The sequence below is a fragment of the Triticum urartu genome, chromosome 5 (genome assembly GCF_003073215.2).
Source record: "Triticum urartu cultivar G1812 chromosome 5, Tu2.1, whole genome shotgun sequence".
Classification (NCBI taxonomy): domain Eukaryota; kingdom Viridiplantae; phylum Streptophyta; class Magnoliopsida; order Poales; family Poaceae; genus Triticum; species Triticum urartu.
In genome coordinates, this window is record NC_053026.1 from 1,528,001 (window position 1) to 1,554,848 (window position 26,848).

A 26,848-nucleotide genomic window follows, 5' to 3' on the forward strand; every position below is an offset into this window, starting at 1 on the left:
TATAATGATAAAACACACTAATATTAAACATAAGAAAAAAGAATCACTGGAAAATGTATTTTTAAAGTTAAGTTATTCACAAACTAGTGATTCACACAAATTTCAAATAATTCAAAAACTACCGGCACTAACTGAAAGTTTCTAAAAACTATCAAAAATATTCACAAAGAAACTCTAAATACAGCAAAAAACAACTAAAAATAAATAAAACAAAATAAATAAAGCAGAAAAGAAAAAACTAAATGAAAAAAGCCCACCTACCGGGCAACAGCGGCCTGCATACGACTAGAAACCCAACCTGTTGTTGGGCCAGGATGCAGGCCCGCAAGCCCAATAGGCCCCACAGGGCAGAGTAGCAGAGGTAGGCCCAGAAGGCCTGCATTAGAGAGGAGCTCGAGACAGCAGCGGCGGCGGGGCTTATAAGCAGGTGTGAGCGCCCTTCGGCTAGCGAGGTGGGACTAAACTTCTGCGCCCCTCGCCTGGCAGCGCACCCCCTTTAGTACCGGGTCGTGGCACCAACCGGTACTAAAGGGGGGGCCTTTAGTACCGGTTGGAGCCAGGAACCGGTACTAAAGGGGGGTGCTCCCCCCCCCCTTGGCCTGGCCAAAACAGGCCTTTAGTACTGGTTGGTGGCTCCAACCGGTACTAAAGGTGTCCCCTATATAAGAAACACTTCGAAAATTTTCAGTTTCTCATCTCCCACTGCTCTCTGCCGCCACCCCGTCCTGCGCCATCGCCGCCCCCGTCGCGCCGTCCCCGTCGACTCCGCGACGCCCCCGTCCTCGTCGCGTCGTCCCCGTCGACTCCGCGGCACCCCCGTCGCCATCCCGGTCGCCGATCCCCTCGCTTCGCCGTCGCCGTCGCCTTTGGATCGACCTCGCCCTCGCCGTCGCCGTCGCCTCGACCTTGCCCGCGCGCGCTGTGAGCCCCTCCCCCGGCCCCTCTCCTCGTCTCCAATCGATCGTAGCGCACACCGGCGCCGGCGCCGACCATGCGCACACACACGCGCGCGCACACACACACTACATGCACACACACACACACACTACACACACACTAGATGCGCACACACACACACACAATTTTTCTGTTTTTAGCTTTTAGTTTTTTCTGTTTTTCTGTTTTTCATACCAAGTTTTAGATGAATTAATTAATTAGATTAGATTAATGTCAAATAGTATGTAGAAATGTTAGTTATAATATATATAATGTCAAATGTTATAGAAATGTTAGTTATATAGAAATGTTAGAAATTTTGGAAATGTTAGTTTTAGCTAGCTAGATGAATTAGATTAATTTCAAATTGTTAGACGATGATCGATGTTTTTTTAGTTTCTTATATTTTTAGTTATAAAATTTAGAATTTGCATATATGAAATCATCACAATCCATCATTTAAAAAATGTTACTTTACTTTTGCGGCATATAGTATTTTGTTGTCGACGATATGCCCGGCCCGCATCCTCGCCGTTGACACGTCCGCGACGACGTCCTGCTTCAGAGGACCCATGTCCGGGACTGGGCTCCGCCGGGCTGGCACTGGGAGGTGCTACCTTCAGGGGCACAACGCTTGGTGAGGAACCCGGCCCCGGGTCCCGTCGTCGACCCTCATCTCCTTTGGTGGCATTCACGTGGGCCACTTTCGGTGCGGAGGGAGCCGGCCCCGCCGGAGGTGGTACGTCGCCGTGTCAGGGAGGAGGACGAGCACGTCCATCGCTACATGGCTGCTATGGACGTCAGGTTCTCCAATACCTGGCAGGTTCTTTGGGGAGATCACCCGAGCTATGATCCAGTGATGGTTCCTTCTCTTTGGGTGTCCACCGCCCGCACCTCAGGAACCGCGAGTGGCCTAGATTACTCTGTACTATTCGATCTTTATTAGCGCTAGCTAGTGATGTATTCAATATTATATCTATTATTCGAGATGATGTATTCGAGATTATATCTATTATTCGAGACAATGTATTCGAGATTATATCTATTATTCGAGATTATACTAAATTGTTTTATATTTCTTTTGGCATAGCTAAATAAAAGCTATGGCGGACAATACCGACAGAGATAGAGAACAGACCATGCTCGATATCATACGCGGGCCAGATGATGATCAGAATGAACAAGATTTTGATGGCTCCGAATTTCTAAACAACACCGGAGAGGGTGATATGATATTCGATCGCGACGACCGAGAAGATGAAGTCATGAACTACGACGAAGAACATGTTGATCCTGAAACAACAAACACCGGCGAGGTATATATATTTATATAAGCAGGAATCTGGTGATCATCGCATGTTTTAAATGAGTTGAAGATATATTAACGAATCGATCTTTCTTTTTTCAGCCATCCGGATCGAGCAAATCTTCAGGCAAAAGGACGAAACGAGGCCCGAACAAAAAGTTCAAGGAGGGCGTAAAGTACAATATCGAGGCAATCAGACCTAATGGCGAACCATTAGCGCCTAAGAAGATTGCGGACAAGTTCGTTCGTCAGTGCGGAGTTATTGTGAAGGACCAACTCCCGATCTCCCTTCAAGAATGGAGAAAGCCAGCAAATCCACGTCCAGATGTTACTTTTGTCGACGAGAAGCAAAAAAATCTGCTTTGGGATACTCTCATGGAACATTTCACCTTACCGGATAATTTCACAGAAGCAGACGTGCGGAAAGTCAAGGACGGTGCTTTTAGGAAGATGGCGATTGCATTCAAGAACCACAAGAGAATGACGTGGGAGAAGTACGTCAAGGGAGGAAGGAAGACTCCAGTATTCGAGGGGATACTAGAGAATCAAAGTGCTCATTGGGACGATTTCGTGAAATTCAAGGATTCAGAATTAGCTAAGGAACGGTCGAGAATAAACAAGGCCAATGCCGAAAAAAAGGATAAGTTCCATAAGCTGGGGCCAGGTGGCTACGCGGTGGCAATGCCTAAGTGGGATAAGTCTGAGAAAGAGATGGAGGATGCAGGTGTCACTCCGGTTAGTAAGAGCTGGCCCCCCAGGTGCAGGACTTGGTTCTATGCGCATGGGGGGGAGTTGGACCCGAAGACAGGCAATGTTTCGACGAAGGCATGTCTGAACGAAGCCGACGATGCGCTACTTGTTGCAATAGAAGAGGCTCGATCGGGGGTGTTCCAGCCCAACAGAGAGAACGACGAGCTTACGCGTGCCCTGGGAAATCCTGAACACCCGGGAAGAACACGAGGCAAGGGCGCTATTCCGTGGTATGAGGGGTTTTCGGACTGGAACGCCGACTACAGAACCCGTGCGAGAAAGAAGATTGCGGAGGAGAAGAAGAGGAAGATGGAGAAGGAGCAAAGGAAGCTCGACTATGAACGCCTTCAAGGCCTAGAAGCAAGTCAAGCGGAATTGGCAGCTAAATTCCAGCGGCAGCAGGAGCAGATCGACTCACTTAGCCAGCAAAGGGGGTCTCAGCAGCTGCAGCAGCTAGCGGATGATCCAGCATTGGATACCACCGCCCCATCCATGCCGAGAAGCAGCGTGGGTTCCGCCCCGGGCGACGCAGTAGTGCTGGATAGATACCCCGTGGATGACATCACGGAGAACACTAACTGCGAGCTACACTTCAAAATGAAGAACATATCCATGAAGGTGGCGGACGCCGTTGCTTTTTCAAATTCCCCCGAGGCAACCTTCCATTGCAACCCGATTCTAGCGGGCTATGCTCGTGTCTTGGTTGATGAGGTGGTGGACCAATATTCGGGGCTAGAGCTTGACATTCCTGGAGGTGATGAGGAGCACACACTCGGAGATGCCAAACATCGTATCATCCTATGGAGAAAGGATTGCATCATTTTTCGAAGGCCACCGACACCGCGTCACCTGACTCCTCGTCGAAGTCCGCCACCGAGTCAGCAGACTCCCGCTCCTCCAAGTCCACCAACGCGTGAGGCCACTCCTCCTCCTCCAAGTCCGGCAAAGTGTCAAGCCACTCCTCCTCCAAGTCCGGCACAGCTTCAGGCCACTCCTCCTCGTCCAACTCAGCCCCGTCAGCCGTCTCCGCCGCCTCAGCAATCGCATAAGAGACACCCCGCAGCTATGGTGCGTAGCGGTACCAGTCGAGGTCATAGTACAGGAAGTACAGGCGGAGGCAAGCGATATAAATATGGTCCAAACCTCACTACTCCTCTTCCTGTGAGGGCTTACGACAGGACCGAGGAGCAAACCAATGCCATAGTGCGGGCAGAAGTCGACGCCCATTTTGGACCGAAACCGCCACCGCCGCTAAGGGAGAAAGTGCCTGTGGAAGTAGTTGACCACTTCATTCGTATGGCTCAACCACCAGCTCCTAAGCCTGTTGACACAGACTATGAGCGCCACATCAGGAAGTTACATCGACAACGTCTACAGAAGGAGGCGAGCTCGAGCTCGAGCAAACAACAAGTAGCTGTCGAAAAATGCGGGAAAACCGTTGCCCAGCTGGGAGAACAGGCGGCGCAATCGACCCCCCCGCTTGTTGTGCTGACAACACGTGACAGTACGCGCGCCCAATATTATTGTGGCCAAACAGTTTACGTTCCCGAGGTGGGTGATGTGGTAATAACCCAGGAGCATATAATGCAGGCTGAAGAACTCAAGATCACTGTTGGACAACTCCTCGAGATCGAGGACATGCCTGTGATTACAAAGGAGGAAATAAAACGGAAATATGTCTCGGGCCAACCTTTGGTCAAGCCAGAAGATGTCAAGAAGCTCCCAACGAGAATGTATGAATTGCATCAATGGTACATGGACATTACCAAGAGATCCGATCGAGAGTCCCTCATGGTGTATGTCAAGAAGGATCATTACTACCATGAGAAAGCTGTGGCCGTTGAGTATTCTGAACTGTTTCAGTTATACAATCAAGACGCACTCGACAAATCTATCGTCAGTTGCTATTGTCTGTAAGTGATTTCTTTCTGTAATTAATTTAAGTCTCAAGCTAGCTGTAGTGATCCTTTTGATCAATCATTACCTGTAATTATACTCACTATATTCTTTTCTGTGGTATTATGCAGGATGAAGATGTATGAAATGAGAAAAGGTGGACGCTATGGCATTGGGTTCATTGACCCAAACACCGTTAATCAATACACATGGAAAATGAGCAAGTATTATGAAAAGCAGGTAGAGGACAGCATGCTAGAGTTCTTGAAGGGCCTCAAATACAATGAAGATATACTACTTCCTTACAACTTCGAGTGAGTCACACTTTCTTGTACTACAAATTCTCTGTTTTTGCCTACTAGCTAGCTACATGTTTTTGCTTACATATGCCCGCTTAATTAAGACATGCAAACGTGTGTGCATGCAGATTTCACTGGATCTTGTGTATCATTAAAGTTGACGTCGGAACAGTTGAAATACTGGACTCGCTACTCAAAGCAAATAGTGACTACAACATCTTGTATGGGATAGTCAATAGGTAATTTCAATCATTATTAACTATATATCTCGGCCTATTTAGTTCGTCATTTCATGATATGAACTATTTAATAACCCCTTTATTCATTTTCTTTGTCGGCGGGCAGGGCTTGGGCAAGGTTCATCAGCGTCACGGAAGGCGAATGGAAACCACAGCTGAAATGGTTTCGATCCAAGGTAAGTAATTAAGTAGTACTAGCTAGCTAGCTAGCTGCCATCTCTTTAATTATCATGCTTGATTAATTATTATCTGATCAAATTAAATTCCATTCTCGTAATAAAGGCCCTGAAGCAGGCGCAGGGGACTAATCTGTGTGCATACTGCGTTTGCGAGAACATTCGCATGATGGCGTCCGAAAGGAGCAGATCTCAAAGACAGGAATGGGTACGCTTGTCAGAACACTATTCACAATTTTTACACCATTATCGATATCTAGTCACACAACTAATACACATGCATATTGATCTCCTTCTTAACAGTTCAAAGAGGTGCGGGACAAGCTCCTAGAAACGGAGCGCGTAGAAGCACTTCAAGAGGAAATAGCGGGATTTTTTCTCGACCAGGTCATAAATCCGAAGGGAGAATACTATTACCCGCTACCGCCCCCATTGAACATGTCATGAACCACTTCCAATTGTCATCGTGCTCCGAAGGCACCAATTAGGCTAATGCCACTGGCTCCGAAGGCAACATGCATATGTAGGAGAAATTGTATATAGCTATACATGTGTGTATGTGTAAATTAATATGGTGGTTTGTGAGACATTGATGATATATATATATGATTGGTTCTACTAGAAATTCTATTTATATATATATATGCATAACGTGTACAATGTGTAGTACCGTAAAATACCAGCAAACGAAAAAGAATTAAAATGGAAAACACAAAATTAAATGAAAAAGAAATCATAAAACCAAAAATCCCCCAAACATTTTAGTACCGGTTGGTGTTACCAACCGGTACTAAAGGGCTCCCGGCCCCCGGAGCTGGCTCGTGCCACGTGGTTGCCCTTTAGCACCGGTTCGTGCTGAACCGGTACTAAAGGGGGGGGCCTTTAGTGCCGAAATGTTAGTGCCGGTTCCGAAACCGGCACTAAAGGGCCTTACAAACCAGTGCTAATGGCCCGTTTTCTACTAGTGCTTGAGGACAAGCAAGGGTTTAAGCTTGGGGGAGTTGATACGTCTCTGTCGTATCTACTTTTCCAAACACTTTTGCCCTTGTTTTGGACTCTAATTTGTATGATTTGAATGGAACTAACCCGGACTGACGCTGTTTTCAGCAGAATTACCATGGTGTTGTTTTATGTGCAGAAAACAAATATTCTCGGAATGACCTGAAACTCCACGGGAGGTCTTAGAAGAAATAATAAAAAAATCCTCGCCAAATATGAAGACCAGGGGGCCCACACCCTTTCCACGAGGGTGGGGGCGCCCCGCCCCCCCTAGGGCGCTCCCCCCTACCTCGTGGGCCCCCTGGAGACCCTCCGATGCCAACTCCAGATCTATATATTGAGTTTCGATGATAAAAAAATCAGGGAGAAGAAATCATCGCGTTTTACGATACAGAGCCGCCGCCAAGCCCTAAAACCTCTCGGGAGGGCTGATCTAGAGTCCGTTCGGGGCTCCGGAGAGGGGGATTCATCGCCGTTGTCATCATCAACCATCCTCCACCACCAATTTCATGATGCTCACTTCCATGCGTGAGTAATTCCATCGTAGGCTTGCTAGACGGTGATGGGTTGGATGAGATTTATCATGTAATCGAGTTAGTTTTGTTAGGGTTTGATCCCTAGTATCCATTATGTTCTGAGATTGATGTTGCTATGACTTTGCTATGCTTAATGCTTGTCACTAGGCCCCGAGTGCCATGATTTCAGATCTAAACCTATTATGTTTTCATGAATATATGTGAGTTCTAGATCCTATCTTGCAAGTCTATAGTCACCTACTATGTGTTATGATCCGGCAACCCCGAAGTGACAATAATCGGGACCACTCCCGGTGATGACCATAGTTTGAGGAGTTCATGTATTCACTATGTGCTAATGCTTTGTTCCGGTTCTCTATTAAAAGGAGACCTTAATATCCCTTAGTTTCCAATAGGACCCCGCTGCCACGGGAGGGTCGGACAAAAGATGTCATGCAAGTTCTTTTCCATAAGCACGTATGACTATATACGAAATACATGCCTACATTACATTGATGAATTGGAGCTAGTTCTGTGTCACCCTATGTTATGACTGTTACATGATGAACCACATCCGGCATAATTATCCATCGCTGATCCGGTGCCTATGAGTTTTCCATATACTAGTTCTCGCTTATTTACTTTCCCGCTGCTACTGTTACAATCACTACAAAATACCAAAAATATTACTTTTGCTGTATTTACTTTTGTTACCGTTACCACCACTATCATATTACTTTGCTACTAAACACTTTGCTGCAAATACTAAGTTTCCAGGTGTGGTTGAATTGACAACTCAGCTGCTAATACTTGAGAATGTTCTTTGGCTCCCCTTGTGTCGAATCAATAAATTTGGGTTGAATACTCTACCCTCGAAAGCTGTAGCGATCCCCTATACTTGTGGGTTATCAGGAGTTCATTATATAATTTGATTATATGAACTTAATAGTCTAAGTTGACTTTGCAAAAAAAGGGTTGTAGATCAATAGCTCGCGTTGTAGCTCCCTGTTTCAATACGTTCCTAGAGAAAGATTAAGTTGAACGATATTGTAAGCAATGATGCGGACTAGGTCCGTTGCCTGAGGAGTGTCCTCACTGCTACACAGAAGGCTTATGTCTTTGATGCACCGCTCGGTGTGCCAACCCCTCCAACGTCGTCTGTGGATGTTATGAACATCTGACAGATACGTCCTGATGACTACTTGATAGTTAAGTGCACCATACTTTACGGCTTAGAATCGGGATTCCAATGATGTTTTGAACGCCATAGAACATTTGAGATGTTCCAAGAGCTGAAATTGGGATTTCAGGCTCATGCCCGTGTTGAGAGGTATTAGACCTTTGACAAGTTCTTTGCCTACAAGATGGAGGAGAATAGCTCAACTAGTGAGCATGCGCTCAGAATGTCTGGGTGCTACAATCACTTGAATCAAGTGGGAGTTAAACTTCCAGATAAGATAGTGATTGATAGAGTTCTCTAGTCAATATCACTGAGCTACTAGATCTTCGTGATGAACTATGACATGCAAGGGATGGAGATGATCACGGAGCTGTTCGCGGTGCTTAAGACCGCAAAAGGCAAAAATCAAGAAGGAGCATCAAGTGTTGATGGTTTAACAAGACCACTGGTGTCAAGAAGGGCAGGGGCTAAAAGGGAAACTTCATAAATGGAAAACCAGTTGCCGCTCCAGTAAAGGAACCCAAGGTTGAACCCAAACCCGAGACTAAGTGCTTCTATTGTAAGGGGAACGGTCACTGGTAGCGGTATTACCCCAAATGCATGGTAGATAAGAAGGCTGGCAACTTCAACAAAGTATATACGTGTTATTAATGTGTACCTTACTAGTACTCCTGGTAGCACCTGGGTATTGGATGCCGGTTCAGTTGCTATTATTGGTGACTTGAAGCAAAAGCTACGGACTAAACAGAGACTGGCTAAGGGCGAGGTGACGATGTGTGTTGGAAGTGTTTCCAAAGTTGATGAGATCACCATCGCACGCTCCATCTGCCTTCAGGATTAGTATTGAACCTAGATAAATGTTATCAGGTGTCTACGTTGAGCATGAATATGATTAGATCATGTTCATTGCAATATGGTTATTCATCTAAGTTAGAGAATAATGGTTATTCTGTTTACATGAATAATACCTTTCATGGTCATGCACCCTATGTGAATGGTTCATTGAATCTCGGTCGTGGTAATACACAAGTTCATGCCAAAAGATATAGAGTTAATAATGATAGTACCACTTTCTTGTGGCACTGCCGCTTAGGTCATATTGGCGTAAGATGCATGAAGAAACTCCATGTCGATGGATGTTTGGACTCACTTGATTTTGAATCGCTTGACACATGCGAGCCATGCCTCATGGGCAGGATGACTAAGACCCCTTTTTCAGGTACAATGAAACGGGCAAGTGACTTGCTGGAAATTGTACATGCTGATGTGTGTGATGCAATAAGAATTGAGGCGTGCAGTGGACATCGCTATTTTCTCATCTTCACTGACGATTTGAGTAGATATGGGTATATTTACTTAATGAAGCACAAGTCTGAAACGTTTGAAAAGTTCAAGCAATTTCAAAGTGAAGTTAAGAACCATCCTAACAAGAAGATCAAATTCCTATGATCTGATCGATGGAGAATTTCTGAGTTATGAGTTTGGCAATCACTTAACACATTGTGAAATTGTTTCACAGTTGACACCACCTAGAACACCACAGCGTAATGGCGTGTCCGGACGTCGTAATCAAACCTTATGAGATATGGTGCGATCTATGATGTCTCTTACCAATCTACCGCTATCATTTTGAGGTTATGCGTTATAGACAGCTGCATTCACTTTAGATAGGGCACCATCTAAGTCCGTTGAGATGACATCGTATGAACATTGGTTTGGCAAGAAACCAAAGTTGTCGTTTCTTAATATTTGGTGCTGCGATGCTTAAGGCTTCAGCCGAAAAATCTTGAACCCAAAGCGGACAAATACATCTTCATAGGATACCCAAAGGTAATAGTTGGGTATACCTTCTATCTCAGATCCGAAGGCAAAGTGTTTTTCGCCAAGAAAGGGTCCTTTCTCGAGAAGGAGTTTCTCACGAAAGAATTGAGTGGTAGGAAGATAGAACTTGATGACGTTGTTGAACCTCTACTTCAACCGGAAAGTGGTGCAACACAGAAAGATGTTTCTGTGGCGCCTACGTCGGTTGAAGGGGAAGTTAATGATAGTGATCATGAAACTTCGGATCAAGTTGCTATCAAAACTCGTAGGTCGACAAGGATATGTACTACTCCAGAGTGGTACGGTGATCCTGTCTTAGATATCATGTTGGACAACAATGAACCTACGATCTATGGAGAAGCAATGGTGGGCCCATATTCCGACAAATGGTTAGAAGCAATGAAATCCGAGATAGGATCCATGTATCAGAACAAAGTATGGACTTTGGTGGACTTGCCCGTTGATCGGCAAGCCATTGAGATAAATGGATCTTTAAGAAGAAGACGGACGTGGACGGAAATGTTACCGTCTATGAAGCTCGACTTGTGGCAAAGAGTCTTTTCACAAGTTCAAGGAGTTCACTACGATGAGATTTTCTCACCCGTAGCGATGTTTAAGTCCGTCGGAATCATGTTAGCATTAGCTGTATTTTTTTATTATGAAATCTGACAGATGGATGTCAAAACAAGTTTTCTTACCAGTTTTCGTAAGAAAAAGTTGTATGTGATACAATAAAGGTTTTGTCAATCCTAAGGATGCTAAAAGGTATGCTGGCTCCAGCGATCCTTCTATGGACTAGAGCAAGCATCTCGGAGTCGGAATATATGCTTTGACGGAGTGATCAAAGCTTTTAGGTTTATACAATGTTTGCTAGAAACTTGTATTTATAAGAAAGTGAGTGGGAGCACTACAACATTTCTGATAAGTATATGTGGATGACATATTGTTGATCCGAAATAATGTAGAATTTCTGGAAAGCATAAACGGTTGTTTGAAGAGTGATTTTCAAAGGAAGACCTGGATAAAGCTGCTTACATATTGGGCATCAAGATCTATAGAGATAGATCAAAATGCCTGATGATACTTTCAAAGAACGCACACCTTGACATGATTTTGAAGGAGTTCAAAATAGATCAGTCAAAGAAGGGATTCTTACCTGAGTTGTAAGGTGTGAAGTTGAGTGAGACTCAAAACTTGACCACGGCAGAAGAAAGAGGAAGGACGGAGGTCGTCCCCTATGCTTTTGTCATAGGCTCTATACGGTATGCCATGCTGAGTACCACAACTGATTTGTGCCTTGCCACATGTCTGGCAAGAGGGTACATAGGTGATCCACTCGGTAGGACATCATCATAATGTGCACAATGTGACCAAGGCGTTGATCACGGGATGACATTTTACGGAATGAGTAAAGAGACTTGCTAGTAACGAGATTGAACAAGGTATCGGGATACCGACGATCGAATCTCGGGCAAGTATCATACCAGTAGACAAAGGGAATTGTATACGGGATTGATTGAATCCTTGACATCGTGGTTCATCCGATGAGATCATCGTGGAACATGTGGGAGCCAACATGGGTATCCAGATCCCGCTGTTGGTTATTGACCAGAGAGATGTCTCGGTCATGTTTGCATGATTCCCGAACCCGTAGGGTCTACACACTTAAGGTTCGATGACGCTAGGGTTACAGGGAAAGTATGTATGCGGTTACTGAATGTTGTTCAGAGTCCCGGATGAGATCCCGGACGTCACGAGGAGTTTCGGAATGGTCCAGAGGTAAAGATTGATATATAGAAAGTGTGGATTTGGCCACCGGAAGTGTTCCGGGCATCACCGGTAATGTATCGGGACCACCAGAAGGGTTCCGGGGGTCCACCGGGAGGTGCCACCAGCCCCGGAGGCTTTCGTGGGCCAAGAGTGGGAAGGGACCAGCCCCTAGGTGGGCTGGGGCGCCTCCCACCAAGTCCCAAGGCGCCCTCAAGAGGAGAGGGGGCAAACCCTAGGGGCAGATGGACCCTAAGGCCCACCCTAGGTGCGCCCCCCTCTCTCTCCCCCTTGGCCGCCACCCAGATGGGATCTGGGGGCTGCCGCCACCCCTAGGGAGGGAACCCTAGGTGGGGGCGCAGCCCCTCCCTTCCCCCTATATATAGTGGAGGTTTTGGGCTGACCAACACACGAGTCTCTCTCCCTAAGGCGCAGCCCTACCTCTCTCCCTCCTCGTCTCTCATAGTGCTTGGCGAAGACCTGCTGGAGTACCGCGCTCCTCCACCACCACCACGCTGTCATGATGCTGCTGGACGGAGTCTTCCCCAACCTCTCCCTCTCTCCTTGCTAGATCAAGGCATGGGAGACGTCACCGAGCTGCACGTGTGTTGAATGCGGAGGCGCCGTTGTTCGGCGCTTAGATCGGAATCGACCGTGATCTGAATCGCCACGAGTACGACTACCTCATATGTGTTCTTGCAACGCTTCCGCTTAGCGATCTACAAGGGTATGTAGATGCACTCCCCTTCCCCTCGTTGCTAGATTACTCCATAGATTGATCTTGGTGATGCGTAGAAAATTTTAAATTTCTGCTACAATCCCCAACAATGAGATGCATGACAAGGACAAAAGAAAAACGACGACAAAACCCAACCACGAGGAAATATCATAACTTAGTGCCGAAAATGGCAAGAGTCGGAATACAAATATGGCAAGTTACATACGGGTCGTTACAAAGAAGCGCCGAGTTCGCCAAAGGAACGAAACATCTGTCGAGCCGTCCAATGTCGCCCTCGACGGCTACAACAAATGTATGTATCCCCTTGAAAGCAGCAAGCAGCAGTCTTCTGTTATGTGTGTTCTGTGTGTTCTCTATATAGATGTGTAGTAGTAATCAAGCAGTAAATTGAACAAAATCGCAGCAGGCTGCTGCTCTCCTCCCTGATCTCCCTCTATATGAAGTAGCATTATAGGACAACATCATAATTAGCAACGGCAGAGCAACCTCTGAAAAATAGTTGGGATAATTAAAAAGATTCTAATGCATTTATCTTGGCATATCAGAACACCTCCCTGATCTCCCTCTATATGAAGTAGCAGTATAGCACAACATCATAATTAGCAACGGCAGAGCAACCTCTGAGAAATAGTTGGGATAATTAAAAAGATTCTAATGCGTTTACTTTGGCATATCAGAACATTTAGTATGTATATCTGATTTCAGCACCAGGCACCATGGTTACGCATCTTGGTTTGATACTGATCAAGTAGTATCATGTTGATCCCCTGTTTTAGTTATTGTTTTTGTCCCCTGTCTCTCTGTGTGCTATTCTGCTCTTTCTTAGCAGCATGTTGATTCTAAGATTCCAATAGTATTTAGAAAGTAGCAAATTTATTTTTATGCGAGAATTTTATTCTTAAGTTCCTCGCAGTCTTCATAGTTAGTTTTCTCTGATTTTGTGTGCTTTACGGGCAGTAAGCATCCTTCGGTGTTCTTTACATGCTTTGTCTCTAGGGGCCTCCTGATCGACTCCTATAATACTACCAGGCCACAACTGCCAAGCAGTGCGTTTTACTGTAACCCATTTAGCTGTCATAGGTAGTTTTATTGTTGATCCAACAACATGCTTCTCTATTTCTGCATGCCAAGGCAGCTTGCTGCTGTTAATTTTGTCAGTTTATTTGAATTGATCTGAGATAAGTCACTTGCTGAAAAATAATTAGTCATGGTGCCACCTTCATTTTATGAGGTACATTCAGATTCGTTTTTTTATTACTTTCTGGATCATTCTCTTCTCATTACAGTGCTGGACAATTTGATGAGAAATTATCTTCTCTTTGAGGTCCAGGTTCAGAGTTCACTGCTATGAAAGAAGAAGGCATAGATTTGCCTCGTGGAATTGCCAGTAGAATCGCAATGAGAACGAGTAAAAATCTACGACAAGCAATACATTATTTTGAAGCTACATGGAAAGCAAAGTAAGCACATGGATCCCTACTTTCATATTCCGATGGTATGTCGCCATAAGTAGGGTCCATTTTGGAAGCCACGATGTGCCAGCAACCCAGCATAGAACTGGTCAACGTACTGTGCGAATGCTGCTGCTATGTGAAAATTGTTGTCGCGCTACCAAAAGAAATCGTTCCACACCATGATTTGATTCTCCTTTGTTTTTAAGTGTTTGCAAGTTCCAAGTGCATGATATTATATTAATCATGAGAGCGATTTTAAATTGCCTGCGATTTGGCCGCAATCGCTCGTGATTTTCATGCAGTACAAAATCACAGGAGATTGCGGTAGATCGCGCTGACTTAGGCTACAATTTCACTTAAAATTTGGCTGCCGTTAAATCCTTTCTCCTGCGATTTTAAATTTTCAACTGATCTGTAGAGGTGCATGTTTCATCCTTGTTATCATTCTTGCTTACTGAGTGCTTATTCATTCGTTTTTTTATTATATGGATGCTATTTTGCTTGTGTCAAAAGAATTAATATAATTTTTGTTTACCATATTAATAAACAACTCCCTTGACAAGCACTACTATACTATGCTACCCACCGTGTTGTTTACTTGTTTGGCTATTCAGTACGCGTGAGATTCGTTTTTGGACTTCACAACAAGAGTAAAATTTATTGATTTAACCTCTACGCAGGTTGTATCTCGTTCGTGGGAAGATCAGAAATTGATTGAGCATGATGTGTCACCTTATTTCATTGTGTGTAAGCTCTACTCTACCTAATGGTTACCTGGTCTATGTGATCTCAAGAGCCCAGCCAAGATCATGCTTACATAGTCTATGTGATTTTTCAAGTGTGGCAGCAAACGAGCCTTCCATTTGTGATTTTTCAAGTTTGGGCAGAGTTATGAACCCTTTGCCCGAGGTCTCATCCCTAGATTGATGTAGGATCAAGATGATGGCATCAGGGTTCCCATGACCTTGTTCGCCACATTTGAGCTCCTCAAGCACGCCCCCAAGCTCGTAAGCTTCTCATATCTTTGGTCCCTTTAGCTGTTGCAAATTTTCCTTCAGTTTACAATGCCAGAAGAACACTAACCCTGTCTACCATCAAGTCATTATTGTTATGGACACAAGAAAGTATTGGTATTTTCATAGGTAGTATCTGAGCATTATTGTCTTGTGACACTGGCCAAGCATAAACTGACATAGCGACATCTTTCAGCAATTTCCCATATAGTTCAAGTAGTGTGTTTGAACATTGTATTTTTTAAAAGGAACCGATTCACACACAAAAGGGCCAGATTTTCTAGTACATAGTCCACGATTTGTACAAATAACCACCTGTAATTCTTAATTTAGTTGCTATTGCAAAAGACGGTTGCTTTCGAACCTTCCATCTCGAGAAACTAGAATCAGTACGAATGTGCTTTTCCCTGAGTCCCACATCAGGCTGTTGCTCTAATGTTTCTTCCAGGTTGAGAATGGCAAGAAGACGCTTATTCTCCATTGTACAAAGACTATCATAGTTTTGAACTCTGTGCTGTCAGATCTTTTTCACCTGAAGCATGATCATCTGTGAAGTACGCCAAGAATTATGACAACATCAGGCCATTTGAGAGCAGGGGTTAAACTTTCCTGGAGTTCTTCTCCCTTAAATCTTATTGCAGCCTCTTTATTCACATCTCCTATGTGTATTTGGTGACAACGAGGAATTGTTATCCACTTGAGAAAATAAAGGTTAAATCGATGATGCTCTCAAAAGTAAAATGACTTTCTGACCTGGACAGCGACTTTGTGAGCACCAATATATAACTTATAAACCTTTCTCCATGTTTGTTATCATGATCTTTTCATTTTCCTTTTGTATATTAAACTTGAGAATATTATTCTGCTTTACTTCAACCATTACTTTTTTATGTGTTTGCAGTATGACTGTCTGGTTCTCACTCAAAGTAGAGGCCCAACAAACTTTTTGGAGTCGAAAACTACAAATCCATCTATTCCTAGAATGGAGCTGGTTGGAGTTGAGCCTACAATTGAGTGGGTAGTTCGTTGGCACTGACATCCAGCTGAAAGTTTAGAGGAGGGTTAGTAAAGCAAACTTGTTCATGAGGAAATGTACCAGTAAAACATTGAGTCAGAGTGCAAGTCAAATGCTCTTAACAAAAAAATTTGTCGCTTTTCTTTAATTAAAATTCTTATTATTTTTAGTTGGTATTGATATACAAAAGAAAATCCTGTGGCTTTTTTTGCCCTCTCATTGACCATTGTATTTTCGAGTCATATCAGTCTATGTAAAAGAATTCAGTACCTTAATGTTTTGTATATTTGGAAATGTTTAAAGGCGTGGTGTTTCATATAATTGTACGCTATGCTGCCTATGCCTTTCCCGGTAGCCTTAGTATGGTCATCTTTTTCTCTTTCATATCATTTATCTTAAATTAAGAAAATATGAACCATTGCATTGTGCTCCAATTTATCATTATTATTTGATTTATTTATAGGCAATAGTTCTTCTAGAAAAAAATCACGTACCAAGATAAAATAGAATATTCTCTGTTGCAGTTGGGAACATGTCACATGACTACAAGCTGCCATTATTTGCAAATTCTTTTAGTTGACAATGTTGATGTGTATCTTTGACATCATTCATTTTGAACCACCAAATAACAGAAGTTGTTTGAATGGTAAATTATTTTCCCGGTTTGTAAGCACACACTTGTTTATTTTGCTTTTACAAAATGTCGAACCGCTAGAAAATCACTAAAATGTGTATGGCCCGTTGCAACGCACGGGCCCTTGTGCTAGTAATCAATAAAGTGAAGTGTGTTTAGACTAATCTCTACTCCTAAGTAGTAGAGTGCCCGTGCATTGCTACGGGCTTATGAAAATAATACCATCTTGTAATCTTCAAATTTATGTCCATGAACATATTATAACCTAATAAAAGGAAGGATGAAAATACCATATTGCAATGTTCAATATCTTTTTTCATTTGTCAGTGAGATATAACCAAAATAATCATTCTATACATGCAAGATAGTAAAAAAAATTACTTCTTAGGAGCATGTGTGCTTTGAGCCTTGAAGAATAAATTTGTTCTTGTACTTCACTGCATGAAATGTATTCGGTATATTGGCATATAAGCATGCTTTGCACCTCTAGTTTTGATCTACCCACCTGTTCCATTGTTTGAAGAATAGTATATGGCTATATAGACTCCACTGGAGAGAATACATTATGCAATTCCCCCGTGTCTGTTAAATAATCATGTAAAAGAAAAGAGAATAAAAGTAAAAGTGAGTCTAATGATAGAAATGAGTAAGAAAATGAAATTTTGAAAATAAAGGATCTTAGGGCATCTACAATGCTGTCCGCTAAAACGGACAAACTATTGTGTGATCATATTTATGTTTTCATAGCATGCAGGTGAACGAATTCGGAATATCAATATAAACATGGATCAAATGATGAAAGCATATCACGGGAGTAGCGACTGTTATAGATCTTGTTCTCTTATTTCATCTTATTGCATTTTTAATAGCCTTTGAATACACCAGTGTTTGCAGATAAACCTTTTCTGTGTGATCGGCGGCTACATTAATATTTTGTCAAGAGATGTCTATCTAGGTTTGTTTGCTGAACCATTGCTCGATGCCCAGTACTCAATAGAAAAAACTAAATTATCCATGTCGAATTAATCTTTCAAATTGATTAGGAAGTAGAGATAGTATATATTCCTGTGATGGACGCGGAGGAGAAGAAGCCGGAGGAGGAGGTGGGGTTGGCCATGGAGCGAAGGAGAAGAAGCCGGAGCGATGGAGGTGGATGAGGGGAAAAATAGTACTAAAAGACATGTACGCAAGAATTTCATAGAGGTTGATCATTCATCGTGACAAGAGCAAACCTTGCCTAGACCGGCAAGATTCAAAGCAACAAGCCATAGATGTTTGGTTCACGCCTGACACTTCCCCTGTTGGTGCCGCCACCTAGCGTCCAGCTTGCTTTCTTCACCTTTACTTTCTTCATGCCACCCCCCAATCCAATCAACAGATGAGTTGATTGCCCATCCGGCCACTTCTCTGTTTCCTGTCAAGCAACCATGCACGGTGTGTTGGAAAAACATCATAGAACATGTAAGCATCACATCACTGACCCTACAATTCAAGATTTTAGTCCAAAAATAAAATAGATGTTGTAAGACTACTTTCAAGATAAAAACTCTTAAATTCATCATAAAAAGGATTGATTGACTGGTTTTAGTACTGCACGCGCAACCATGTGTGCATATGATTAAAGCACATGAGAGAAAATATCTCTTTGTACAAAAAACTTATATAGAACATTCCATGGTAGATGACTGATAAAAAGGAACAAACTAACCAATGAACTCCGATCTGATGAGAAGAAATAAACAAACAACCATTTCTAAAATGTAAAAGAAACTAACGCTCTCGGTAAAAGAAACTGAAAGTTGCTGACAAGCATTACATGTATATAGAACACAGATTTATTCACTCTAAATTTTACAGAAATTTGGCTCTTGTAGGAGGATGCTTTTTAGAACTTATTACTGGCCAACTAAATAACAATGCATTAAATAGCACACCGCCTATATCCGCCTAGATAAATACACATGTGTTGGCACGGAATAACAAAAAAATAGCTTATGCAATTTTGCACTGATCAAACAAATTTGGCATAATTCGGATATGTGTTGAATATGATGTCATGCATATTTTAATATTTAACATTTTGATGCTAAGACAAACAAATCTTCCATTTCTTATACACTATCTGATTACAGATAACAACTACTCCTCTGCAAAGATGGAATGTGAAAAATAATGTGTGCCCTCTAACATGTAAGAAATAGCAACACTAAAATCACAATCTGAAGTTGCAAAGACACTTCAGAAAAATGACTTGCGTGAAAACCACACACACACATTTACTCTTGACGATCAGGATATGGTAGCACATACCTTTCTCGTCTCCATACACTTCAGAAACTCTGCTCTCGAGGAAAAGTAATTATGCCAATAGCATCCTACGTTTTTTGTACAAATTAGGCAATGGACATAAAGTGAATTTCCACCAAAGAAGGGAAGCACAATGCAATTAATGCCAATAATAAGAAATATATGCTCCCTCTACAACTTAGACAGAATGGAACATATTTTCTACCAAAGACGGGAGGCCCAATCTCATACTCACTATGCAACGCTAAAGGTCATTAGTGTTCACCACAAGAGTTAATAACATTCCATCATGCTAAAGATCATTTAGTTTATAACTGGCAACAACGATGACAACACCAGTAGCCTTCCCTGTGAACGCCTCCAAAGACGTAACATTTTGTGAAGTGACTCAAGTATCTCGTTAATCAGGCAAACAACAATATTCCTTCCATGAATTAAATATCAAGTTGCAAAATTTGTATTACCACGTTTGAATACTCTAGGCATATTATGTTACTGACATGGCTAGATAATTACCTAGTTTTCTCAACCTTATCACAAAAATCAATGTAAGGTCGATCCATACCCACATCTAGCTGAGTATTGTCTAACAGTTCATGATCTACCATTAGAGAGCATATGTGAAACTCCGAACCAACCACGACTTACCTCAAAGCTACCCACACTTTTCCCTTCTCCATACACATAATTGAGGAAGCGACACTACTTCTCATCAGTTTCACCTTAGCCTCCCGTTGTCACTCACCTCCTCACCATTGCCGCTTGCGGCCCTAGGAAGTGGATGTGGTGACCTGTAGCAACCAATAACATAACTTTAGGCCTGCAAGATATTAAGGAGTCAGCCCTTGACTTCTATCCGAATGAAGCACCCACAGCACTTCGCCCTTGGCCTCTCTGCCTCGCCCAGCTCCTCCTCCTCCCCGTCGTTGGTCACCGTGGCAAGGAGGTTGCAACAAGAGAGGCGCTGTTCTTTGGAGGGACAGAGGCGGTGACCTGTGGCGGTGGCTGGGAGAGCTGGAGCATGAGGCGACGGCGACCATTGAGGTGACACGCTTTGGAGGGTTGGAGGCGTCGTGTGGAGGCCGCAGTGTGGTGGAAGACGACCATGTTGTGTCGCGTGCATTATAGATAACAAGACTCAATGCCATGCCGGTGTTCTTGATAGTAATGCTACCAGTGCCCTACAAAATGTGGACAAAAGGTAACAGTAAATATTTCTTTTTGTGAAAAATGGAAATAAACTAATGAAACAAACAATGCAGAAACACATTTGCAGTGATGTATAGTAGTTTTTACTTGCAGGAAATATCAAAAAAGAAGTAAACTTCAGTAAAATGGAAACCCACAAATGGAAATCTAGCAGTACTTCTACTAATTGACAAGCATCTTGTTTAGTTAACAGGGGAAACTGTGATTTTGCTCACAGATAGAGCAAAGGTTTAAAAATCTTAAACAACTACATGCTTTTTTAATCTAGAAAAATCAAGCAAAGCTCATGTGTCAGTATAAGCTATAAGGTTCAAAACTGTTAGGACACGTTTGTAAGATTTGTCAATTTGTTACACTGCTAGCTATTTTTTTAACAGCCATATGCAGATAGATACTACAATAAAAAAAACAAAAGCATTCATTTTTTGAACCTGGCGTTGAACTAATGATGTATCTCACAGTACTTAGTACCACTTTTGCCTTTGTAAATCTGGGTACATAATCTCGTAGATCATAAATTAACTTAATATACTGCATGCACGGGATACCATCAATTTCAGAATTAAATAAAGCATGTGTCATTATAATTTCCGTTCTGAACGGCAAACTGGTAATATATTTGGAAAGGTCATGAGGAATTGCACCATTGTTCATATTATAGCCATACTTTGCCTAGTGAAAATTATTGCTCATATCATGTGTAAAAACACGTAGAGTATTTAGAGCAGAATGAACAAAATGAAAAATAAATTCCATCATCTAGCAAACTACTTTGACAGAAAGTAAATTAACCAGCTAAAAATGACAGTGAAGACGGATCACTAAGAATCGTACGTGTACCACTCACATCCTTGCTCAGCCCCATGGCCTCCAGCAGCACCATCAGTGTGTCTGTCTGTGTGTGCGTGCGCGTCGCTGGTGCTCCTTCGACGTCTATGCGACGGCTGCCACACAACGGCCATGCCACTGTACACTGCCGCCGCCGCGCTCATTGTTTTCTTGCCAGATGCTGCCACCGGCCTCCACCATGCCTCCCCATCTACCCATCCCAATTGCCACAGCGGGATCGCATCAGCTTGCGCCAACAAATGCCCGTGGGCATCCTTCCTCTCCACATGCTTTGGGCACTGTTTGGGGTACACCCTCATAACCTGCAATATTTCCTGGCCCAAAGTTGCCTGCTGCTACGTTTCACAATGCCCATGATGCCTCCTAATAAGTTGTCCACAAATTTGAAACTATAAATCATATACTGTAGTATGCATCGCTAGATGAGGTAACCTTGAACCAGCAAATGAAAGCATACCTTCTTGAGAACTCTATTCTCACACTTCTCACACATTTTATGAGACTCGATAAAGCTTTGATCTGAGAATAATATTTAGTTAATACTTAGAAAATGTAACTGATGATGAAAGAATCAAGGTGCTGTTAAATAAATCGAGACAAAAGGGTGATTAGCTAACCTGTGATATTGTTTCCAACAATTAGGATTGAGTCAACCATGTATACATCTCCAGCTACAAGATTCCCTAAACAACGAAGAACCCAATTCAATATACAAGCATCAATTTGCCTGTCTTGTAACATCATAGAAGTTGTCCTGCAGTAAAACGGGAACTTACCCATCTCTAGGACGCGGGGCGGCAACCCATGCCGAGCGGCCGCGGCGAGGTGCCGTCGTGATGGTGCTTCGGGGGGCTGCCACTGGCCGTCCTCCTCACCGCCACCCACGAGGACGCGCCAATGCCGGTCACGCGACCTAGCACGGCTGCCAGTGTGGGGTGTGGGCAGCTGGACTTCACGTGTAGTCATCATGGGGGAGCCATCTTTGTGGCCATGGTCGATGAGCAATCAACACAATGTCGTCCAAGCTGACCACATTGTAACGGAAGATGGGGCGGCGATATAGAAGCTCTAGTGCAAAAACCATGTCGCTTGATATGTTGATTATTTAGATGATAAGGGCATCTGCAAAGAAGACCCTCAAAGCTCCAGAATATGTCCGGATTGTAGTGTCCAGACCATATTTGTCGACTTTTGTCATCCAATGAGGCCCCCTGTCGGTCCGCGGAGCATTCCAAACTATCATTTTCCCGCAAACCAGAACAAATCTGGAGGAGCTGTGTAGCAGTTTGGACCTTTGCATGTCCAACTAAAAAAACACCACGTGGTCCCTCTATCTTCCCCCTCCCCCACCCAGACACAACACACGCACACCACACGCAGCCACCGGTGAGGCAAGCCATGCCGCCACCTGACCTCTCCTCCCTCCGGCTCCCTCTCCCTCGTCTCGCCTATCCCAGCCGCCTCGTCACGCCGTGGTCGGCCTCGGCTCCGACAAGCCCCATGTCGGCCATAAACCGCACTACCAGCTCCGCCTCCAGCTGCCGCTAGCCATGCCTCGTCACAAGCCGCTGCTCTAGCTGCCCTCCAACCGCCACGACGCATAGCTTGAACTTCTTGATCATCTAATGGTTGGCATGATACTGGGTCCTAGTGTCATTCCGGTCATGATTTTGTTAAACTGAAACAAGATTGTGTTAATAAAAAAGAACCTTTCAAGGATTCCACAATCTAGAATCGCTGTTATTTAGCAAAAGAAGAGGATGTGTAATCCAAAAGAATAAAATAATACCAACCAGCTAGGACCCTGTAAATATAACCTCCTAGGAGGCATGTACTTTCCCACCTTTTCAATGCAATGAAACGCAAAATCGCTTTGCGTTTTCTCGAAATAATAATAATAATAATAATAATAATACCAACCAATAATTATAACCAGGTCAAAAAGATATAAATAAGGCTGCAAAGAACAAAGTAGCTTTAGAGCCGAGTCATGAAAAATTGGCTAACAATCTTTGTCCTCGAGTAGTAAGTTGCAGAAGGTTTATGTCTACTGCGCAAATACAAGGTAAAGGGTGATATCAAAGTTCTTGGAACCACTACATGTGAAAGCTATCAGAGTTAAACACCAAAAGTACCTTATAAAAAGTCACTGTATCCAAGGTTAGCCTTCCTAGAACAAGTACTACTGGATAACCGTATACCATTGACTTAGGACCATGAAGAAGGTTTTGCGCAAACCTTCTCGAGAGTACACTCATACCAAAACAAGTCGTACTTACACTGCGTAGTACCATAGCTCGCGCGCAAACCTCTATCTGTCATATTACATAAAACTTCCTGGACTTTTACCTTAGATATCAGCTGTCGTTAACATTTGCTGAAAAAATACTTCTAAAAAAATACCAATATAGAAACAAGAATTCAGAAGATGCAACATGAATTGAGGGTTCAGGTAGGGGAGTGTGTCTAAGTAAGCGTACACACATACAAGAATAATTTGTGTCTTAGGAGCATATTGTAGTAAGTTAAGCAAATAAGGGCTGGAGAACAATGCTCTAAGAACCAGTATTCAAGATGAGATGCTCCTACAAATAACAAAGGTCAAATGTTGAGTTGTGCATAACCTGGCACATTGGATATTTTCTTCCATTGATCCTACATCGTTCGGAAACATCATTTTTTAGCATGGAAATACTCAGAATCAGGTCAATGGAGCAATAGGAATAGATGTTGGGGAAAGAAACATGTGTGATCTTTGAATAAGCCAAAACATGTTTGAGATTTGCAGTAGTGATAACATCTATGTACTTACTGTCTCCATCAATGTCAGAATAGAACAAAGCAAACCACACATGTAAGGAACAGGGATTAACGCATTGAACTAACTTCCTCATGGAACGGAGGGAGGCAACCATATTCAGCTCATTTCGGAATAAATGATGATCCAAAGTCATCAACGAAGGACCCTGATTCAACATTTGATTTGTCACTAATTATGCTCTACTACTGTAAGTAACACATACAAAGTTTAAAACAAAATCAGAATCACCAATCAGCTAGATGCATAGCTTGAATACTCAAACCAATAAAAGGAGGAGGTGAGCAGTGGACCATTTGAAGCACAAAGAATTAGTGTGCAAGATTGCATACTGGGATTTATAACTGAGCATGCAAATAAAGATAAATAACTCAGAGACTGATACGATAAACAATTGTGAGGTATAGTACCTGTGGGGAAGCCAACAGCCTTCCAGTAAAACTATCTCCACGATGAACAAATCAATTAATTCTGCACATGAATAGTGGTTGACAAAGATGCTTCCCATAACCAAACCGACTGCAAAGAGAATGTGATAATAAGCCCCTGTATGTGCCAGACTGCTTTCATCTTCTTGCATTTGAGAAAATTGTGCCCCCATCTTCATCTAACCGAGAGAACATGGAGCTTGGATGGGTTCAGTTACCTTCATCAGATGACAGGTTTGGATGGCACGCTACACTGGCCATCCACTATGGACTGCAAGACCCACTTCAATGCACTTACTGTCCCCATCATGCTCCTGGTCTTGCCCTCGCGGAGAGCTTCTTCTCATCCAAATGTAAGCAGCCACCAAATTATAGAACAAAAATTCCAAGTAAGAATGGAAGTATAGAACAAAGCTAACCACACATGAAAGGAACAGGGATTAACGCATTGAACTAACTTCCTCATGGTACGGAGGGAGGCAACCATATTCAGCTCATTTCGAAATAAATGATGATCCAAAGTCATCAACAAAGGACCCTGATTCAACATTTGATTTGTCACTAATTATGCACTGCTACTGTAAGTAACACATGCAAAGTTTAATACAAAATCAGAATCACCAATCAGCTAGATGCATAGCTTGAATACTCAAACCAATAAAAGGAGGAGGTGAGCACTTGACCATTTGAAGCACAAAGAAGTTGTGTGCAATATTGCATACTGGGATTTACAACTGAGCATGCAATAGTGAGAATACACTAACTGATTAGTCATCTAGACTGAGCACAATATCTTCAGGCTTCACGCCCAATAACTCACAAGCCTCTAAGAACATTGTTGGACTTGAGTTTCTGCTGCAACCTGTTAGTAGAGAAAGCAGAGAACAAATTTTAATGGTGAAGATTAATAGGAAAACTGTAGGTAGAACTTGCGTACAAAGTTAACAGGCTACATGGTCAAGGTTCAGTCAACAGGCTTAGGTAAGGCGGCTCCTCTGTAAATGGGTACCCACATTAGCAGGTATAGAAACTACATTAAACCAGTGGTCACAATTCAGGGCCTCTAAAAGTTTCTGCTACAACTTGTTAGTAAAAAATAATGTGTTCATTAAACATCATTGTCCCTGTAAAAATCAAGGGTGTACTGTCACTGATAGATAGCTAAAATGAACCACAAAAAATCAAGGTTGTAGTGTTACCAATGGATAGCTAAAATGAACCACAAAAAACTTTGATCTAACCTTGTTCAATCGGGTGTATCTCCTTGAACCCTGAACAGCTCCGCATGTGTAACTCCGCTCCTTCATCTTGAAAGATAAAATGCCAGTAAAACATGACTGATATATATTCAGCTGAAAGAAACTAAAACATATTCATAAGCCTACTATATGGCAAATTCGATCGAACCAAGTTGGGCATAGATGAAATAAATTAGATTGGATCAGTAATCGCCCCCTACAAAGAGAAGCAACTGATCTACTAATACATGGCAGATCATACAATCTTGCACAAAATCAACAAAGCAGACTCTTTTCTTTCACCAAACGTGAAACATTGAGTGTACCCTGCATATAGAACAAGACCAAGATCAATACATGCCTGTAAAATGGAGACAACCAAATCTGATTCAAACACAAAAGAGAAAAGAAGAGCTTATGTTATCCGCATCGAGGGAGCCCTTGGCGCGGTCGAGCTCCGCATCCTTCGCACGGAGCTCCGCCTCCAGCTTGCGCGCCGTGATCTGGTACGTCTTGAGCAGATGGCGCTGCTCCTCGGCATGCGTGGAGAGGGCGGTGTTGCCCGCGGCCGCGGCTTCCCTGGCCGCGCCTGTGGGATCCTTGAGGAACCTCCGCTTGGTGTCGGACAGCTTGGTGAGCTCCGCGACCACGGCAGCGTCCGCGGACTGAATGGCCTCTGCATCATAGGGGAACTGCGCGAGCTTCAGCTGCGTGTAGGCCGCCTTGACGGCCGAGACGCCCGCGAACAGATTGGCGAGGAGGGAGTCCGCGGCGGCAACTGTCGCGACGGCTGGCGGTGAGGGCTCCTCCTGCTGCGCCCCCGCGGTCTTCTTCTCCGCGGCGTTCCGGAAGAAGGCGTCGAGGGAATACAGCGCCAAGGGCGGCGGTGGCGTCTCCCCCGGGTGGCGGCGTCTCCCCTCGGCGGCGGCGACGTCTCCCCTCGGACAGCGGCGGCGGCGGCAACGAAAGAGCACCTATCCAGAGTCTGGAGATCGGGGATGGGATCGAGAGGCTGGTTTTTTTGCGGGGTGGGGTGGGGTGGGGACGAAAAAAAACCAGCGAAAAAAAACCAGATAAAAATGGTGGGATGAAAATAAAATTCGAAACGCGGACTACCAACTTAGACATTAGGAGTAGAGATGTCTGAGTTGATAGTCTCGCCTCACATCTTATCCCACCACATCTATGTTTCGCCCATGAGTGTATTCCACGCCCACCTTTCACAGCGGCTTGGGCCGGCCCATTAACTCGTTCGTTGAC

General features: G+C 43.5%; 1 long non-coding RNA gene across 13 annotated transcripts; it reads right to left on the bottom strand.

Moving 5' to 3' along the window:
• Positions 1–15,893: 15,893 nt before the first annotated feature.
• Positions 15,894–26,616, bottom strand: LOC125506625. 13 transcript variants are annotated; one of them, XR_007282724.1, is made up of 12 exons: positions 25,592–26,616; positions 24,569–25,212; positions 24,333–24,441; positions 21,881–24,070; positions 21,722–21,787; positions 21,562–21,623; positions 21,103–21,467; positions 19,695–20,227; positions 19,050–19,114; positions 17,972–18,153; positions 17,245–17,321; positions 15,894–16,133 (listed from the first exon to the last, which is right to left on the bottom strand). It is a non-coding gene; the product is annotated as an uncharacterized LOC125506625 (long non-coding RNA). The 13 variants fall into 13 exon arrangements; XR_007282720.1 differs by lacking the exons at positions 15,894–16,133; positions 17,245–17,321 and having other exon boundaries at positions 17,916–18,153; positions 24,569–24,689; positions 24,809–24,888; positions 25,115–25,212; XR_007282721.1 differs by lacking the exons at positions 15,894–16,133; positions 17,245–17,321 and having other exon boundaries at positions 17,916–18,153; positions 24,569–24,689; positions 24,809–24,888; positions 25,034–25,212.
• Positions 26,617–26,848: the final 232 nt, after the last annotated feature.